The 21,435-nt window shown below is 42.7% G+C and overlaps 1 protein-coding gene across 1 annotated transcript in view; it reads left to right on the top strand.

Annotated features, from left to right (window-relative positions):
- Positions 1-21,435, top strand: part of LOC135504837 (protein phosphatase 1 regulatory subunit 1B-like) — a 37,403-nt gene that overhangs the window by 1,303 nt on the left and 14,665 nt on the right. The window lies entirely within an intron of this gene.

The raw sequence follows: 21,435 nt of genomic DNA on the forward strand, positions 1-21,435 counted from the left end.
CATAATGGCAAAGTGAAAACATATTTTAGAAATTTTGCAAATTTATTAAAAATGAAATAGAGGAATATGTAATTTTGTAAGTATTCACACCCCCGAGTAAATACATGTTAGGATCTAAGCCACTCAGGAAGATTCAATGTTGTCTTTTTATGCAACTCCAGTGTATATTTGGCCTTGTGTTTAAGGTCCTGCTGAAAGGTGAATTCATCTCCCAGTGTCTGGTGGAAAGCAGACTGAATCAGATTTTCCTCTAGGATTTTGCCTGTGCTCAGCTCCATTCCGTTACTTTTTTTATTCTGAAAAAAATCAACAATTCTTCACGATTACAAGCATACAGATACCATGATGCAGCCACCATTATGCTTGAAAATATGGAGAGTGGTACTCAGTAATGTGTTGTATTGGATTTGCTCCAAACATAATACTTTGTATTCAGGACCAAAAGTGAATTGCTTTGCTACATTATGTGCGGTATTACATTAGTGACCTGTTGCAAACAGGATGCATGTTTTGGAATATTTTTATTCTGTACAAGCTTCCCTCTTTTCACTGTCAATTAGGTTAGCATTGTGGAGTAACTGCAATGTTGTTGATCGATCCTCAGTTTTCTGCTGTCGCAGCCATTAAACTCTGTAACTGTTTTAAAGTCACCATTGGCCTCATGGTTGAATCCCTGAGCGGTTTCCTTCCTCTCCGGCAACTGAGTTAGGAAGGACACCCATATCTTTGTAGTGTCTGGTTGTATTGATCAATATTAATTAATAGCTTCACCATGCTTAAAAGTATATTCAAATGTTTGCAAATGTATTAAAACAATAAATAGCTTCTTTACATAAGTATTCAGACCCTTTGCTATGAGACTCAAAATTGAGCTCAGGTGCATCCTGTTTCCGTTGATCATCCTTGAGATGTTTCTACAATTTGATTGGAGTCTACCTGTGGGAAATTCAATTAATTGGACATTTTTATATTTATTTATTACAGATGACAATTTACAATCCAGGGTTACTCCAAGCAGTTTAGTCACCTCAACGTGCTCACTTTCCACATGATTTATTACAAGATTTAGTTGAGGTTTAGGGTTTAGTGAATGATTTGTCTTAAATACAATGCTTTTAGTTGAAGAAATATTTAGGATTAACTTATTCCTTGTCACCCACTCTGAAACTATCTGCAGCTCTTTCTTAAGTGTTGCAGCTATTTCAGTCACTGTAGTAGCTGATGTGTATAGGGTTGAGTTATCCGCATACATAGACACACTGGCTTTACTCAAAGCAAGTGGCATGTCATTAGTAAAGATTGAAAAAATCAAGGGCCCTAGACAGCTGCCCTGGGGAATTCCTGATTCTACCTGGATTATGTTGGAGAGGCTTCCATTAAAGAACATCCTCTGTGTTCTGTTAGACAGGCAACTCTTTATCCACAATATAGCAGGGGGTGTAAAGCCATAACACATACGTTTTGGAAAGGTACACACCTGTCTATATAAGGTCCCACAGTTGACAGTGCATGTCAGAGAAAAAAACAGGGCATTAAGTCGAAGGAATTGTCCGTAGAGCTCCGAGACAGGATTGTATCGAGGCGCAGATCTGGGGAAGGGTACCAAAAAATGTCTGCAGTATTGAAGGTCCGCAAGAACACAGTGGCCTCCATCATACTTAAATGGGAGAAGTTTGGAACCACCAAGACTCTTCCTTGGGCTGGCCGACTGGCCAAACTGAGCAATTGTGGGAGAAGGGCCTTGGTCAGGGAGGTTACCAAGAACCCGATGGTCACTCTGACAGAGCTCCAGAGTTCCTCTGCAGCACTCCACCAATCAGGCCTTTATGGTAGAGTGGCCAGATGGAAGCCACTCCTCAGTAAAAGGCAGATGACAGCCCATTTGGGGTTTGCCAAAAGGCACCTAAAGGACTCTCAGACCATGAAAACAAGATTCTCTGGTCTGATGAAACCAAGAGTGAACTCTTTGGCCTGACTGCCAATCATCACATCTGGAGGAAATCTGGCATCATCCCAACTGTGATCATGATGGTGGCAGCATCATGCTGTGGAGATTTTTCAGCAGCAGGGACTGGAAGACTAGTCAAGATTGAAGGAAAGATGAACGGAGCAAAGTACAGAGAGATGCTTAATGAAAACCTGCTCCAGAGTGCTTGGGGAGAAGGTTCACCTTCCAACAGGCCAAATCAAATCAAATCAAATGTATTTATATAGCCCTTCGTACATCAGCTGATATCTCAAAGTGCTGTACAGAAACCCAGCCTAAAACTCCAAACAGCAAGCAATGCAGGTGTTGAAGCACGTTGGCTAGGAAAAACTCCCTAGAAAGGCCATAACCTAGAGAGGAACCAGATTATGAGGGGTGGCCAGTCCTCTTCTGGCTGTGCCGGGTGGAGATTATAACAGAACATGGCCAAGATGTTCAAATGTTCATAAATGACCAGCATGGTCAAATAATAGGGCTGGGACAGGTAGCACGTCCAGTGAACAGGTCAGGATTCAATAGCCGCAGGCAGAACAGTTGAAACTTGAGCAGCAGCACGGCCAGGTGGACTGGGGACAGCAAGGAGTCATCATGCCAGGTAGTCCTGACGCATGGTCCTAGGGCTCAGGTCCTCCGAGAGAGAGAAAGAAAGAGAGAAAGAGAGAATTAGAGAGAGCATACTTAAATTCACACAGGACACCGGATAAGACAGGAGAAGTACTCCAGATATAACAAACTGACCCTAGCCCCCCGACACATAAACTACTGCAACATAAATACTGGAGGCTGAGACAGGAAGGGTCAGGAGACACTGTGGCCCCATCCGATGATACACCCGGACAGGGCCAAACAGGAAGGATATTACCCCACCCACTTTGCCAAAGCACAGCCCCCACTCCACTAGAGGGATATCTTCAACTATCAACTTACCATCCTGAGACAAGGCCGAGTATAGCCCACAAAGATCTCCGCCACGGCACAACCCAAGGGGGGGCGCCAACCCAGACAGGAAGATCACATCAGTGACTCAACCCACTCAAGTGACACACCCCTCCTAGGGACGGCATGAAAGAGCACCAGTAAGCCAGTGACTCAGCCCCTGTAATAGGGTTAGAGGCAGAGAATCTCAGTGGAAAGAGGGGAACCGGCCAGGCAGAGACAGCAACGGAGGTTCGTTGCTTCAGATCCTTTCCGTTCACCTTCACACTCCTGGGCCAGACTACACTCAATCATATGACCCACTGAAGAGATGAGTCTTCAGGAAAGACTTAAAGGTTGAGACCGAGTTTGCGTCTCTCACATGGGTATGCAGACCATTCCATAAAAATGGAGCTCTATAGGAGAAAGCCCTGCCTCCAGCTGTTTGCTTAGAAATCCTAGGGACAATTAGGAGGCCTGCGTCTTGTGACCGTAGCGTACGTGTAGGTATGTACTGCAGGACCAAATCAGAGAGATAGGTAGGAGCAAGCCCATGTAATGCTTTGTAGGTTAGCAGTAAAACCTTGAAATCAGCCCTTTCCTTGACAGGAAGCCAGTGTAGGGAGGCTAGCACTGGAGTAATATAATCACATTTTTTGGTTCTAGTCAGGATTCTTGCAGCCATATTTAGCACTAACTGAAGTTTATTTAGTGCTTTATCCGGGTAGCCGGAAAGTAGAGCATTGCAGTAGTCTAACCTAGAAGTAACAAAAGCATGGATAAATTTTTCTGCATCATTTTTGGACAGAAAGTTTCTGATTTTTGCAATGTTACGTAGATGGAAAAAAGCTGTCCTTGAAACAGACTTGATATGTTCGTCAAAAGAGAGATCAAGGTCCAGAGTTACGCCGAGGTCCTTCACAGTTTTATTTGAGACGACTGTACAACCATTAAGATTAATTGTCAGATTCAACAGAAGATCTCTTTGTTTCTTGGGACCTAGAACAAGCATCTCTGTTTTGTCCGAGTTTAAAAGTAGAATGTTTGCAGCCATCCACTTCCTTATGTCTGAAACACAGGCTTCTAGCGAGGGCAATTTTGGGGCTTCACCATGTTTCATTGAAATGTACAGCTGTGTGTCATCCGCATAGCAGTGAAAGTTAACATTATGTTTTGAATGACAACCCCAAGAGGTAAAATATATAGTGAAAACAATAGTGATCCTAAAACGGAACCTTGAGGAACACCGGAATTTGCAGTTGATTTGTCAGAGGACAAGCCATTCACAGAGACAAACTGATATCTTTCCGACAGATAAGATCTAAACCAGGCCAGAACTTGTCCGTGTAGACCAATTTAGGTTTCCAATCTCTCCAAAAGAATGTGGTGATCGATGGTATCAAAAGCAGCACTGAGGTCTAGGAGCACAGGGACAGATGCAGAGCCTCGGTCTGATGCCATTAAAGGTCATTTACCACCTTCACAAGTGCAGTCTCAGTGCTATGATGGGGTCTAAAACCAGACTGAAGCATTTTGTATACATTGTTTGTTTTCTAAAAAATTTGAGAGGAATGGAAGATTCGATATAGGCCGATAGTTTTTTATATTTTCTGGGTCAAGGTTTGGCTTTTTCAAGAGAGGCTTTATTATTGCCACTTTTAGTGAGTTTGGTACACATCTGGTGGCTAGAGAGTCGTTTATTATGTTCAACATAGGAGGGCCAAGCACAGGAAGCAGCTCTTTCAGTAGTTTAGTTGGAATAGGGTCCAGTATGCAGCTTGAAGGTTTAGAGACCATGATTATGGACAACTCCCTTAAGCACACATCCAAGACAATGCAGGGGGAGCCCAGGCTTGTGCAGCAACGCTCCACATCCAACCCGACAGAGCTTGAGAGGATCTGCAGAGAAAAATGGGAGAAACTCCTCAAATACAGGTGTGCCAAGTTTGTAGCGTCATACCCAAGAAGACTTGAGGCTGTAATTGTTGCCAAAGGTGCTTCAACAACGTACTGAGTAAAAGGGTCTGAATAGTTATGTAAACGTAATAGTTCCATTTTTTATTTGGAATAAATGTGCAACATTTTCAGAAAAACTATTTTGTCTTTGCCATTATGTAGTATTGCGTGTAGATTGATGCTGGGGGGGGGGAATAATTTAATCCATTTCAAAAGTAATCCATTTTAGAATAAGGCTGTAACTTAACAAAATGTGGGAAAAGTTAAGGGGTCTGAGTACTTTCCGAATGCACTGTATGTGTGGGGCATAGAGAGGAGGTAGTCAATCAAAAATCATGTTAAACACTATTATTGCACACAGAGTGAGTCCATGCAACTTATTATACGATCACATTATGAAATGTGCTAGACTAGTGAGAGGGAGAGAGAGCTGTTCAAGTTCAAAAGAGTTCATCAAGTCATATTTGTCTTAGTTTGTTTACCCACAACAGGGTACCTTACACCAAGAGCACAATGCTCACTCAATGCCTTCCTCAATACACACATTTCACTGTGCCGCTTCCCTTGGTATCTGCAGTCTAGCTACTAGATACCCCATCATAATATCAGTGTGTTGACAGACAGTTATATAACTGAGCGAGCATGACTTTTTGTTTTCATTGTGTGCATATTTTTCAGCTGGGCAGAGGGGTACTGAGGTGCTGCTGCTACTTTAGCTGACAGCTGCAGGTTCAGTGCCCAGAAACTGACGAGGCAACTATGTCCCCGAAAAATGTTGAAGAGACAAAAGAGAAAGAGAGGGAGGGAGAGAAAGAGAAAGGAAAAAGGTCAAAGATGACACCATCGAAATGTAGGATGACTCGTGACGTTAGGAGTAAATGGTTGGAGAAGAGAGAGAGTTAAGAGAGCGTTCAGAATCCAGTTCTCACCATCAGCTAGGAGTATTACGGGAATAAATAAAGCCTGTTCTACCTTTGACATACGGGAGTCAAGGGAGAAGACGTATTCCTCCAATCTTCTCCGCCTCTCCTTGGATGCCCTCTTGCTCTGAGCGAAGGGTCATCTTCGGAACTAATTTACACCCAGATGTTCAGTGAGAGATGTCCATTTGGTCTATGCTGTGTGGGGAATCCACTGGGTAGACATGCATGACTAACTAGGTATGATGTCAGGAGCAGAAATTCCCCCTTCTCAAATGCTAAGCTAACACCCGGAACATAAAAATTTGTACACATCTGCTGTTTACGGTTCAGATCGCCCGAGGCTTTACAAAACAACTAGCTGCCTGTTGGCATCTCTGCCCCCCCCCCCCCACCCCCACCCCCCACCACCCTGACATGATTAGCCCTTATCCATAGGCCATCAGAAATGCTTGAGAGCTGTTTATCTGGAGTCTAGCACGTAATTTGTTGTCGAGGCAATGTCCAGTGTGGAGAATAACCATTAGCATATGAATAGGGTGTTCTGTGTAACTCCGCAAAGGATGTCAAAAGGCGGTGGTCACCTCTTTTAGGATGACGTACGGTGGTTAAACCCTGATGTATAGTGGCACTGTAATGGACCATAACGTTTGGGAAGAGTCCCTTCATGAATTTCAATGGGAACACTCCGAACCACAGAACACCCATCTGAAAGCTGCATGTAGAAAATATGCACATGAGGAGCATCCAAGGCCTGTGTACAACTATACGAAAAAACACGGCCACTCCTCATTAGCATAGAGATGTGGTCTGCTATTTTGGAGGGAGGTGAGGGAGAGAGGGGAAGGAGAGAGGGATTGAGGTAGATAGAGAAGCATGACCTTTATAGTGTGGCGGTGGGAAATTATAAAAGAGAGAAGAGAGGTTATTGGGGACTGATAAACAAATAAGGAGAAAACAAATGAGGAAAAGGACAGATTAAATCAAAAGTAGATTTGTTTTGAGTGTATGAAAGAATGATAGAATAGTGAGGTCTGTGCCAGTCCTCTGAGCTAAAGCCTCAGCATCACCTTAGGGAGCTAATGCAAGTCTTCTAGTCTGCAGGCAAGGATATCCATCACTCAAGTGTGGATACAACGCAGTTTACAATTGACACAAAATAACATTTAAAAACAACTTGCAAATTTCTCATTCATGAATTGGATTGATATTAATCTTCTAGATTGACATGGAATTGACCCCGACTCTAAACTACAGACAATAGATTTAGCTTCAGACCTATAGATTGTTTATGTTGGGATTGTATGTACCGTATAAAGGGATTATGAGGAGAAAAGCCGCTGTCAAGGGTTATGTCATGCTCACGTTAGTATTATATGCGCTATACAATATATGGACCCTTAAATGAATGAAAAGAACACACATATTTAACAAGTGAAGGGGGTCATCGTGTGGTCATTGTGACGATTACCACAGTCTGGTTGTCGATAAACATTCTGATTTTACGATCATTTTAGTCATGCGACTACAACAATTCCATTGCTGAGATACTCCATTAATTGCAGCCAGAGAATACCGAATTCATCCTCAATTTGCGCGACTCGCTCATTACACATTCAGATAGACACTGTGTGAACGACTGTCATTTGAATGTATGTGTTAAGATGCAGTCCACAGTGTGCTCCTGAACAGATAAGAGCTCCTCTAGCGTAAAAGCCACCCACATCGCACGCCTACAGTTCTGTGCGTGATTGGATTGGCAAGCACTTCTCTCTCTCACACAGGCCTCGCAAGCATACGATAGAAACATGGGGGGAAAGGAAACAGACCGGTGTAATTATCATGTGTACATTCAACATGTTGCTCGCCAACCTGTTGTTACTCGTGAACAAGTGGGTGGAGACATTATTGGGGCGGGCAGGTAGCCTAGGGGTTAGAGTGTTGGGCCTGTAACCAAAAGGTTGCTGGATTGAGTCCCAGAGCTGACAAGATAAAAATATGTTATTCTGCCCCTGAACAAGGCAGTTGAACCACTGATCCCCAGTAGGCCGACATTGCAAATAAGTGTGTAGTGTGTCGTGTATGAGAGAGTGTGCGGGTCCTTCTCAACACTGTGAGGGGCAGAAGTTATGATATAAATATATCTAAATGGAGTAAACATGTACACACAAGAGTATACTGTGTTTCAACAAAAGCCACCCTGATTCATTTGCTACTGCACACCATCATGTTTTGACATCTACATTCACATCTTGATTGAATCAGTTCATCTGATGTGAGGTATGATAACTGTAAATGGCAGTCCAAAGAATTCCATTTTAGTGCAGGGTTGAGTCTATACTTTACCCTTTTGGGAAAATGTCACTAGCAAAAGCTAAACAAATAGCCTCTTGTCCTAATTAAATTATCTTTGGCATTTTAAGAAATGCCACCTATTGTACTACTTATGATCAAAGCCAGAAGATTACTTTGAAGTTCTATATTTCTGGAGTTCAATAGTATGATAAGTACAAGTTATTATAAGACTTTTATGCAAACAAATGAACGCCACAGCAACCCAAACAGATTCCAAAAGTCAGGGCACTGAGGAAAAAAGTGGTAATTTGCTTGCTATTTCCTCTTTTTTTAAAACACATTATTTGTAGTTTTCTTAGTTATTTCCTGGCAGGTTGTCCATCCCCTTTTAATCCCAATCAATCCCCTGCCAGATATATTTTTGCAGTCTTGGCAACAACCATAGGAGTTAATTATAGAGCACAAACAGATCTGGCACCAGGCTACAGATGTTCACTGTTTGTTTTGGACTATGGACTCAGTCGGTGGTCTCCGACCTGGCATGACCTCTCATGACAATCTTGGTCGCTTGAATAAAAGTTTAATCTGTTCTTACATCTCTTATACACCGTCTCAGATCCTCTCCATCGTGACGCATGGGTTACCTAATCTGGCCCTCTAGATTCCATCTACCCAATCAATCATCCTCATGTAATGGCTCCCTGGCCACTCTGGCTGATTGGTGACTACAGCAAGCCACCGCCGCCTCAAGAAAAGGAGGGCTACACAACATCGATGTCGTACCCGTTTTTCATCACTTACACATGTATATTGTCCTCTGTATGATGTACAAGTAATCCATAAAAAAATCTTTCAAAAAGGTTGTGAAAATGCAGGGCCGTGTTCATAGGGCACCAAACAAACCGTGTTCAAATGTGTTGAAACAGGGAGGGACTACCTTGGACTTTGTTCAACTAGAAACACTCATTTCCATTTTCTGTTGCAGAATGTTTGAAAAGGTTTTCCGTTGTGTGCCCTAATGAACACAACCCTTGTTTTATAGGGTAATTCTGTATATGGGTCATTAAGATCAATGATCAGAGGACGTATGTCTTGTCTCCATCACTTTTTGGGGACCTTGCAAACTCAGAGAGTTGCTCAGGTATATCCATAGACATACACTATATATACAGAAGTATGTGAACACACCTTCAAATTAGTGGATTTTGATATTTCATCCACACCTGTTGCTGATAGGTGTATAAAATTGAGCACACTGCCATGCAATCTCCATAGACAAACACTGGCAATTACATTGGCCTTTCTGAAGAGCTCAGTGATATTCAGCGTGGCACTGTCATAGGATGCCACCTTCCCAACAATTCATTTTGTAAGATTTCTGCCCTGCTAGAGCTGCCCCTCTCAACTGTAAGTGCTGTTATTGTGAAGTGGAAACATCTAGGAGCATCAACGGCTAAGCTGCAAAGTGGTAGGCAACACAAGCTCACTAATGCTTTTATTGGTGAATGGAAGCAAGTCTCCGCAGCAATGTTCCAACATCTAGTGGAAAGCCTTCCCAAAAGAGTGGAGACTGTTATAGCAGCAAACGGGGGACCAACTTCATATTAATGCCCATGATTTTGGAATGAAATGTTTGACGTTTTGCTACGTTTTGCTACGTTTTGCAATGCTACGTAATTTACATGATAGAAGACATTAGCAGAATATACCACAGAAGTTGCAACTAGCTATTCAGGTAGAAAAAAATATTTATAGAAAAAATATTTGGCCAAATTAAATTCCAACTATAATGTTGTGTTTGCTGCGACATAATATCTTGCTTGTATTTTCCTTATCAACAATGGCTTGATACTTTTGATATTACTCTAATAAAGTTTTGAAACTTTTGTGAAGGCTTGGTGTGGTGTGGCTGTTTGCCTTTTATACTGCAGGCCTATGTTATGAAGGCAGTGCGCACCAGTGCTCCAGCTGACTCTTTCAGTTGAACTTGAGGTGAGGAAGAATGTTTTAGGCCTACCGGAGTTACTCTTATAATCTAACATTATAATACTTATCTTTATTTTAAAAGATTCTGATAGAACAATACACTGTTTCGCAATGAAGATCTACAGTAGCCTCAACAGTACTCTATAGGGTAGCACCATGGTGTAGCCAGAGGACAGCTAGTTTCTGTCCTCCTCTGGGTACTTTGACTTCAATACAAACCCAGGAGGCTCGAGGTTCTCACCCCCTTCCATAGACTTCCGGAGGACCACCTCCAACCTATTAGAGCTATTGCAGCATGAACTGACATGGGTTCCACCCAATGAATGGATCTGAAAATGAATCCAGCACTGAAGCATAAGCTACAGCTTGCTAGCGCTGCAGTGCATACAATGTGGTAAGTAGTTGACTGAAAGAGAGAGAAAGACAATAGTTGAACAGTTTTTAACAAATTCATTTATTCAAAAATGAAGGCGAAGCAAGAGAGAGAGAAAGCTATATGTTTGTATTGTTTTCACTTTCACTTACTTAGCTTGCCAATGCAGCTAGCCAATGTAGCCTACTCAAGCACACGCCTTAAACAGAGAGGGATGCTGTGCTACCAAGCAGGCTATCGCTACCCAACACTGGAACTCCCAAGTCAAGGTGTGCTTTTGGTTTTATGAGATTATTGCCACCTGACCTGGGCCCGCCGATGTAACTGCAAAATTGCTTGCTAACCGTACACTGTACTACATGACTGTAGCGGGTTTACTGACGCGTTAGTTCTAGTAGCTATGTTGACTTGACGTTAGCTAATATGGTGACAATGATGAAGGCTGTATGTAGCGGTTAGCAGTTATAATATGAAGGTTTGGCTTGGAAAGTTTTTTTTGGTAGGTCACAGACAGCTGATGTGTTGTGCACTAAAGTCCACAAGCAAAGGGAAAAGGTGAGAGGAGGAATTATCCAACGGTCATAGGGATCGTGCTGTTTCTATGTGACTGCTATGAAAGTGAACTGTGTTGCCTGTGAGCAGAGGTGTACTCATTCCACGGATTCTGTTGCAAAACATTTCTTAAACGGAAGCAAATGGAACGAAACGGGGATAAACATACCTAGATTTGTCCAATAGAAACTCTCGTTTGCAACTGTTGGACTAATGATTACACTCTAGATCAGCTAGATGCAGGTAAGATTGTGCAAGGTGGTATTGAATGCGTCAATGTCTGTCAGGTTGATCACTCAAATTTCTCTTGACCTGTGCACCTACGTGGTAAACTTTCATTCGAAGGCCAGGTTGTAGCAACCTCATGATGGGTGTAGGGAAGATTTGAGTATCATGTAATAGCCTAAACTTATCAACGTTACATTGAGCTGGGAGAATGGAATATGAATGACCGCCATCCAATAATGCTGTAATAGAAATAAGGCAATAAAAATAAATAATCGTCCTCCCTCATCTTAAATGGCACCACTGCCACTGCTGTATAGCAGACTCAGTATCCTATCTGATAGGAATAAAGAAATGTATGTTGGTGTAATTGCATGCCACCGACATATCTCTCTCTCTCTCTGTCTGTCTCTCTCTCTCTCTCTCTCTCTCTCTCTCTCTCTCTCTCTCTCTCTCTCTCTCTCTCATTCTCTCTGGGGTTAGGCCTAAGCTTCTTCTTGTGTCTCATTTGGCCAATATCCCTCGTTTATTGATGGTGCTGGCTGCATGGGTGCTGCATGGTGCTGGCTGCATGGCTGCCCCAATACATATGGATGACTGGTGCATTTCTCAAATGTCCGATAAATGTCAATCTTCCCAGTCACTTGTCCGGTGCCAAATTTTCCTGACAGAAACCCTGTTATATAGTATACACTGAGTGTACAAGACATTAGGAACACCTGCTCTTTCCATGACATGGACTAGCCAGGTGAATCCAGGTGAAAGCTATGATCCCTTATTGATGTCACTTGTTAAATTCTCTTTAATCAGTGTAGATGAAGAGGAGGAGACAGGTTAAAGAAGGATGTTCAAACCTTGAGACAATTGAGACATGAATTGTGTATGTGTGCCATTCAGGATATGGTAGTAGGTGCCAGGCGCACTGGTTTGAATGTGTCAAGAACTGCAACGCTGCTGGGTTTTTCATGCTCAACAGTTTCCTGTGTGCATCGATAATGGTCTACCACCCAAGGGACATCCAGCCAACTTGACACAACCATGGGAAGCATTGGAGTCAACATGCAGCGCCGCTGTGGAACACTTTCGACACCTTGTAGAGTCCACACGCCCCAACAAATTGAGGCTCTTCTGAAGGCAAAAGGGGGTGCAACTACGTTTTCAGAACGTGTTCCAAATGTTTTGTACACACTCAGTGTATTGTAGCGGCTACAGTTGGCTACAAAATAAACGTTCCAGGGACACTGACTCACTCAATGATGAAGATGAAGAATAGGGTTCCCACGGGTGATGGCTGATGCGCTTGTGTCGATATCTGTAAATAAGCTAGCCAACTTACCCTGCTGGTTTCATTTATTTCATTTATTGAAATTTTTATTTAGTTGAGAACAAGTTCTCATTTGCAACTGCGCCCTGGCCAAGATAAAGCAAAGCAGTTCGACACGTACAACAACACAGAGTTACACACAGAGTAAAGAAACATACGGTCAATAATACAGTAGAAAAAGTCTATATACAGCGTGTGCAAATGAGGTAGGATAAGAGAGGTAAGGCAATAAATAGGCCGTGGTGGCGAAGTAATTACAATCTAGCAATTAAACACTTGAATGGTAGAATTTGCAGAAGATGAAAGGTAAGTGGTAAGAATAAGAAGGGGGGAAACAGCCTGAATCTCAATTGGTGGGAATTGAAATGGACCAGGTTTCATCCATCAGACACCGTCAGACACCATATTCACTTTGTCTGCAGCAAAGTGATGAAGTCCGTTGGTATCATCAGAAAGATTATTGCTTTGGTTCCTAACACTATACTACAGTGTAATTTAGCCATATCTTATTTACTGCAATACTGTCTGAGACAGTGCACACAGTATTCTTCCTACCTACACAAATGACTCATCACACATAATAAATGAGAGGTGGCTACACCTTCTCTAACTTCTTGGCTCCATCTCTGTTTAAGAAACTCAATATACTGTCTATCTACAACATTAATATACTCCAATTATGCACCTTTATCTACAAATATACATACATTACCTCCCAGATAGCCCACCTAAACCCTTCAATGGATTCCTCCTGGTTAATTCTCAAATCCATGCATACAACAAAAGGCAAAATCAAATCAAATCAAATTGTATTGTATCCGAACACAACAGGTGTTCACCTTACACTGAAATGCTTACTTACAAGCCCTTAACCAGCAACGCAGTTTTAAGAAAAAGTGTTTAGAAAGTATTTCCTAATATAAACTGAAGTAAAAAATATTTATAACAAATATAAAAAATAAAAATAATTAAGGAGCAACAATAGTAACAGTAGTGAGGCTATATACAGAGGGTACCGGTTCAGAGACAATGTGCGGGGGCACCGGTTAATCAAGGTAATTGAGGTAATATGTACATTTAGGTAGAGGTAAAGTGAATATGCATGGATAACAAACAGAGAGTAGCAGCAGCATGAAAATGGGGAGTGGGGGGGGGGGGGGCAATGCAAATAGTCCAGGTAGCCATTTGATTAGCTGTTCAGGAGTCTTATGGACTGGGGCTAGAGGCTGTTAAGAAACCTTTTGGACCTAGACTTGGCGCTCCAGTACCGCTTGACGTGTGATAGCAGAGAGAACAGTCTATGACTAGGGTGGCTGGAGTCTTTGGCAATTTTTTGGGCCTTCCTCTGACACCGCTTGGTATAGAGGTCCCGGATGGCAGGAATCTTGGCCCACTACGCACTACCATCTGTAGTGCCTTGCAGTCGGAGGCCGAGCAGTTGCAATACCAGGTAGCGCTCTCAATGGTGCAGCTGTAGATGTTTTTGAGGATCTGAGGACCCATGCCAAATCTTTTCAGTCTCCTGAGGGGGAATAGGTGTTGTCATGCCCTCTTCACGACTGTCTTGGTGTGTTTGGACCATGATAGTTTGTTGGTGATGAGAATGGGGGTGTGCTCTGTCCTCATTTTTCTGTAGTCCACAATCATCTCCCCTATCTTGATCACATTGAGGGAGAGGTTGTTATCCTGGCAACACACTGCCAGGTCTCTGACCTCCTCCCTGTAGGCTGTTTCATCGTTGTCGGTGATCAGGCTATGTTGTGTCGTCGGCAAACTTAACGATGGTGTTGGAGTCATGCCTGGCCATGCAGTCATGGGTGAACAGGCAGTACAGGAGGGGACTGAGCATGCACCCCTGAGGGGCCCCTATGTTGAGGATCAGCGTGACAGATGTGTTGTTATCTACCCTTACCACCTGGGGGCAGCCCGTCGTTGATCCAGTTGCACAGGGAAGTGTTTAGTCCCAGGGTTCTTATGAGCTTTAAGGGCACTATGGTGTTGAACTCTGAGCTGTGGTCAATGAATAGCATTCTTACGTGGGTCTTCCTTTTGTCCAGGTGGGAAAGGGCAGTGTGGAGTCATCTGTGGATCCGTTGAGGTGGTATGCAAATTGGAGTGGGTCTAGGGTTTCTGGGATGATGGTGTTGTGAGCCATGACCAGCCTTTCAAAGCACTTCATGTCTACAGATGTGAGTGCTACAGGTCGGTAGTCATTTAGGCAGGTGACCTTAGTGTTATTGGGCACAGGGACTATGGTGGTCTGCTTGAAACATGTTGGTATTACAGACTCGGTCAGGGATAGGTTGAAAATGTAATTGAAGACACTTGCCAGTTGGTTAGTGCATGCTCGGAGTACACGTCCTGGTAATCCGTGTAATCCGTCCGCCTTGTGAATGTTGACCTGTTTAAAGGTCTTACTCACATCAGCTACGGAGAGCATGATCACACAGTCACCCGGAACAGCTGATGCTCTCATGCATGCGTCAGTGTTGCTTGCCTCAAGGCGATCATAGAAGTAATTTAGCTCATCTGTTAGGCTTGTGTCACTGGACAGCTCGCGGCTGTGATTCCCTTTGTAGTCCGTAATAGTTTGCAAGCCCTGCCACATCCGATGAGCGTCGGAGCCTGTGTAGTACGATTCAATCTTAGTCCTGTATTGATGCTTTGCCAGTTGGATGGTTCATCGGAGGGCATAGCAGGATTTCGAATAAGCGTCCGGGTTAGCGTCCCGCACCTTGAAAGCGGCAGCTCTAACCTTTTTGCTCAGTGCGGATGTTGCCTGTAATCCATGACTTCTGGTTGGGGTACGTACGTACGGTCACTATGGAGACAATGTCATCGATTCACTTATTCCAGTCTGTGCTAGTAAAACAGTCCTGTAGTTTAGCATCTGTGTCATCTGACCACTTCCTTATCAAGCAAGTCACTGGTACTTCCTGCTTTAGTTTTAGCTTGTATGCAGGAATCAGGAGCACAGAGTTATGGTCAGATTTGCCAAATGGAGGGCGAGGGAGAGCTTTGTACTTTGTGTGTGGAGTAAAAGTGGTGTAGAGTTTTTTTCCTCTGGTTACACATTTAACATGCTGGTAGAAATGAAGTAAAACAGATTTCAGTTTCCCTGCATTAAAGTCCCTGGCCAGTAGGAGCGCCACCTCCTATACAGCTCGTTGAGTGCCGTCTTATTGCCAGCATCGGTTTGTGGTGGTAAATAAACAGCTACGAAAAATATAGATGAAAACTCTCTTGGTAAATAGTGTGGTCTACAGCTTATCATGAGATACTCTACCTTAGGTGAGCAAAACCTATAGACTTCCTTAGTATTAGATTTCTTGCACCAGCTGGTATTTACAAATAGACACAGACTGCCACTGCCACCTGGAGGCAGATGTTCTATCTTGACAAAGGACCGAAAACCCCGCCAGCTGTATATTATCCAAGTTGTTTAGCCATGACTCAGTGAAACATAAGATATTACCATTTTTAATGACCCGTTGGTAGGATAATCGTGAACGGAGCTCATCCATTTTGTTATCCAATGATTCCACGTTGGCTAATAGGACTGATGGTAAGAGGGGGATTACTCACTCGCAGTCGGATCCTTACAAGGCACCCCAACCTACGCCCCCGATATCTCCGCCTCTTCTTCATGCGAATGATATGGAAAAATCTTTGTCCACTACGAGGCAAGTAATCGCTATCCTGAGATCCAGAAGCTCTTTTCGGTCCTAAGAGACGGTGGCAGAAACATTATGTCCAAAATAAGTTACAAATAACGCAAAAAAAATCAAGACACTGTGATAACCTTCACCCTCCCCATTGCCACATAGTCAATTCTCTTTCAGATATGAGGTTCCATACTCTGGAATTCCTATCTTCACATGGTCAAAACATCCCTCAACTTCATACGTAGACTAGGGGTCATCCTGATAAACCAAACTACCCAGTAGTCTCCTCCAAGTCTCCACACACATAATCAAATGTGTTTTATTTTATGTATACTGAGTATGTGAGGTACATCTACTGTTTGAACACTTTAAAACTTTTTGTGGTGTGGTTTCCAACTCACCTGCAATGTTTTAGCATTTAAAAAAAACAATGTACTGTTTAGTATTTCACTTGTTTTCTTTTGGTGAGGAATAAATAAAACCTACAAAAATACACTAAAATGAACATTTTTAGACATGAACAGTGGATAATCATTCTATCATTATTTCTATTATAGTAGGCCAATGTTTCAATTGACGCGTGGGTAGTGAATGTGTTCCCTTGGAAATGTTGCTGAATGCAAGTGTCACAAGGTGGATAAGGACAGGTTATAGGTTTGTGATTGAGCAGGCAGCGTGAAGCAGAGGCAATGCACAAAAGACCATTTAACATTTAGTTTGTAAGGCATGGTTTACATCATAGCATCAGCGCATTTCGTTTCAGCCATTTCTCAATTCAGTTCCACAATTGTTACGCTTCATCCCCATATCAATTTCTTGATTTTTTTTTACTCTTAAAACCATGCTACTTAAAATTACAGGACAAATATACAAACCAAACAAAGGGGTACAGGAAGCAAATTAGTCCAGCAGGCATGTAATAATTTTCTTTTCTCAGAATGTATTCACTACAGCACAACTCCATTAACCATGTGCGCTCACCAAACATATCGGCTTCTCTCTCTCTCTCACACACACACACGCACACGCACACGCACACACACACACACACACACACACACACACACACACACACACACACACACACACACACACACACACACACACACACACACACACACACACACACACACACACACACACACACACACACACACACACACACCATGCCACCTTACTGCATTCACTTCCTGTGGTTGGCCACCTGGAACACAAAAACAGGTTTTAAATATGCTAAAATAAAGTCACATGCTCGGTCAATTAACCAATAGGAATTGTATAGTCAATCCAATAACTGAATAAGATCTGTATCATTTTAGTAACTTCAAAGTAACTCCGATTAGCTTCAATAAGCACGCTGCAGTATATTATATTACTAACACTTAACACATATCAACGTAGCAATATTGGTGGAATTGCACATCATCTTGACAGTTGTCTTGCGTGGCCATCTGAAACCTGGGCTACCATGACTGTAGACTGCAGACGAGTTGTGAGGAGAAGGAGGGGAGTTTAAATTGATGCCCTTCAGTTCTGGCCTCCTACCCATATAAAAAGAATACTAGTTTACCATAGATTACTATAGTACTTACTTACTATAGAATGATATAGAATTCTGTAGTAAACTGTAGAATGTTATACTCAACACTGTAGTGTCCCGTGTAGTGCTTACTATAGACTTTTGAAGTATACTGTAGAATACCATACTACACACTGTACTATCCCTTGATCATTCTAACTTTAGAATTTTGCAGTATAATGTAAAATACTATTTTCACGTGTGTTCCCTCCCCGGCCTCTAGGGCACCAGGCTGCTGATTATTAAGCACACATGTCACCATCGTTACGCACACCAGAGCCTCATGACACTCACCTGGACTCCATCACCTCCTTGATTATCTTCCCTATATTTGTTGCTCCTCTTGGTTCTTTCCTCAGGTGTTATTGACTCTGTTTTATGTCAGTACATTGTTTGTGTTTTTTGTTTTTATGTACCATTTATTAAACACTCACTCCCTGAACTTGCTTCCCAACTCTCAGCGTACATCGTTACAGAATAACACCTCACCTAAGGGACGCATCAGGGAGTGTTTTTTTTGTGTTGGAAGGTATGTCTGGTCCAGGTGTCAGTAACAGAGCTACCAGGGCTCTCACGCCCCAGGCCAGGTTCGTCGGGCTCTCACGCCCCAGGCCAGGTTCGTCGGGCTCTCACGCCCCAGGCCAGGTTCGTCGGGCTCTCACACCCCAGGCCAGGTTCGTCCGGCTCTCACGCCCCGGCCAGGTTCGTCCGGCTCTCACGCCCCGGCCAGGTTCGTCCGGCTCTCACGCCCCAGGCCAGGTTCGTCGGGCTCTCACACCCCAGGCCAGGTTCGTCCGGTTGTCACGCCCCGGCCAGGTTCGTCCGGCTCTCACGCCCCGGCCAGGTTCGTCCGGCTCTCACGCCCAGGCCAGATTCGTGAGACGCCTCTCACGCCACGGCCAGGTTCGTGAGACGCCTCTCACGCCCCGGTCAAGTTTCTGAGCCTCAGTGGAAGCGACCGGTCCGCTCCTAATCCCCGGGATCGTCCCTTTGGTCGGCGTCCTGCGGCTGGAGCCGCACGTCAGGGAGGGAGTACTGTCACGTGTGTTCCCTCTCTGGCCGCTAGGTCACCAGGCTGCTGATTATTGTGCACACCTGTCACACGCACCAGCGCTTCATGACACTCACCTGGACTCCATCACCTCCTTGATTATCTTCCCTATATCTGTTACTTCCCTTGGTTCTTTCCTCAGGTGTTATTGACTTTCATGTCAGTGTGTTGTTTGTGTTTCTCAGCGTACATCGTTACAACTATATTACACAGTGTAATATCCCCCTCGATCATGTAGTGCTTACTATAGAATTTTGTAGTATACTGGAGATTTCTATACTACACTGTAATATCCTTAAATCATGTTGTGCTTGCTATAGAATTTTGTAGTATACTGGAGAATTCTATACTACACTGTAATATCCTTAAATCATGTCGTGCTTGCTATAGAATTTTGTAGTATATTGGATACTTATACACTGCACACTTTAGTATCACTTGATCGTGTAGTGCTTACTATAATATTTTTGAGTATACTGTAGGATACTATACTACACTGTAATATCCCTTGATCATGTAGTGCTTACTTTAGAAAGTATACTGTGTAGAATACTATACTACACACTGTAATGCTTACTTTAGATTTTTTTTGATCGATTGGACTGTCAATGCTGTTTTGATTGTAATGTACTGTCCTTGGGGAGCTCCTGCCAAGGATTTCCAGACGTTCCCCTTCAATTGTGAAGTGCTTACTATAGAATGTTAAAGTATACTCCACACTGTAGTATTCCTTGATTTATTTTATTTGACTATTTAAAAACACAGTACAACCACAAATGTGGATACAATGCATTTAGACATTTGTTGAGAATAATTACCATTGTGGTCCTAGTTTAAACATGTTACACATTTACAGCTAAGCCACATGAAGAAATACAAACGCATACTGTGGTCAAAGTAAATGTATATAGTACTAGTAATCATTGTAGTCTTTCTGCTGACTTTATTGTAGTGTTCACTGTAGTGTTTTTGCAGACGTGTCTAACATACTATATACTCATTCATTGTTTTTGCGGGCATGTCTAGTATACGGTAGTATTCATTGTTGTCACGCCCTGACCTTAGAGAGACATTTTATTGCTCTATTTGTTTAGGTCAGGGTGTGATTTGGGTGGGCATTCTATGTTTTTTATTTCTTTGTTTTTGGATGAGTGTGGTTCCCAATCAGAGGCAGCTGTCTATCGTTGTCTCTGATTGGGAATCATACTTAGGCAGCCTTTTTCCCACCAAATGTTGTGGGTAATTATTTTCTGTGTGCGTTTGTATGTATGCGCCACGGTTGCGTCACGGTCGGTTTTGCTCTTTACCTGTTTTTTTTTGTGAAGGTTTCACTTTATTAAAAGATGTGGATTTACATGCACGCTGCGCCTTGGCTCATCTATGACAGGAAGTTTGAAGACAGTGAACGTGACAATTGTACTATTTTTCCAGACATGACTGTAGTAAACTACGTTTTTTTGTGGACATGACTAGTGTATTGTAGTAACACCTGCTATATAGCTTTACCCATTTATATGCTTATTTAATTTGCATTTTGACATTGATTATTGCCATTAAATATATTCATTGCTGTTTTTGACTGTTATCTTCACCTTTCTGTGTCTCCTTTTAGATAGACCCTACTCCCATACAAAGCCAAACAAGTTTCATGTCAACTGTCAATCATTCCCTGCTATGTATCATCTCCATTACCTGAATCTATAAAGACTCTATAAAGACTCCGCCTGCACTTTAACTGGATTCCCACAGTGGATGGGCATCACCACAACCTAAACCTCAATCAGTTACAATCTTGTAATTGAAAAATATTGTGTGACAGGCTAGGAAACAAACCTTTGGTCAGTGTTTCCCTGGGCACCCTTATTAGGGGAGGACATGCAGGAAATGTATAAAAGCATCCGTTTGTCATGTTGAGGGCTTTGTACATGGAAGGCCGTGTGTGTGTGTGTGTGTCTGTGTGTGTGTCTGTGTCTGTGTCTGTGTGAGAGAGAAATGTTTATGAAATGTTTACTTACAAGCCCTGAACCAACAATGCAGTTTTAAGAAAATATTTATTAAATAAATAACCTAAAGTAGAAAAAGTAACACAATAAAACAACGAGCCTATATCAAATCACATTTTATTAGTCACATGCTGAATACAACAGGTGTAGACGTAGACCTTACAGTGAAATGCTTACTTACGAGCCCCTAACCAACAGTGCAGTTTAAAAAAAATACAGATAAGAATAAGAGATAAAAGTAACAAGTAATTAAAGAGCGGCAATAAAATAGCAGTAGCGAGACTATATATAGGGGGGTACCAATACAGAGTCAATGTAGAGACTATATACAGGGGGGTACCGGTACAGAGTCAATGTGGAGACTATATACAGGGGGGTACCAATACAGAGTCAATGTGGAGACTATATACAGGGGGTACCGGTATAGAGTCAATGTGGAGACTATATACAGGGGGGTACCAATAAAGAGTCAATGTGGAGACTATATACAGGGGGTACCGGTACAGAGTCAATGTGGAGACTATATACAGGGGGTACCAATACAGAGTCAATGTGGAGACTATATACAGGGGGTACCAATACAGAGTCAATGTGGAGACTATAT

This window comes from Oncorhynchus masou, chromosome 18, assembly GCF_036934945.1.
Source record: "Oncorhynchus masou masou isolate Uvic2021 chromosome 18, UVic_Omas_1.1, whole genome shotgun sequence".
Taxonomy (NCBI): Eukaryota; Metazoa; Chordata; class Actinopteri; order Salmoniformes; family Salmonidae; genus Oncorhynchus; species Oncorhynchus masou.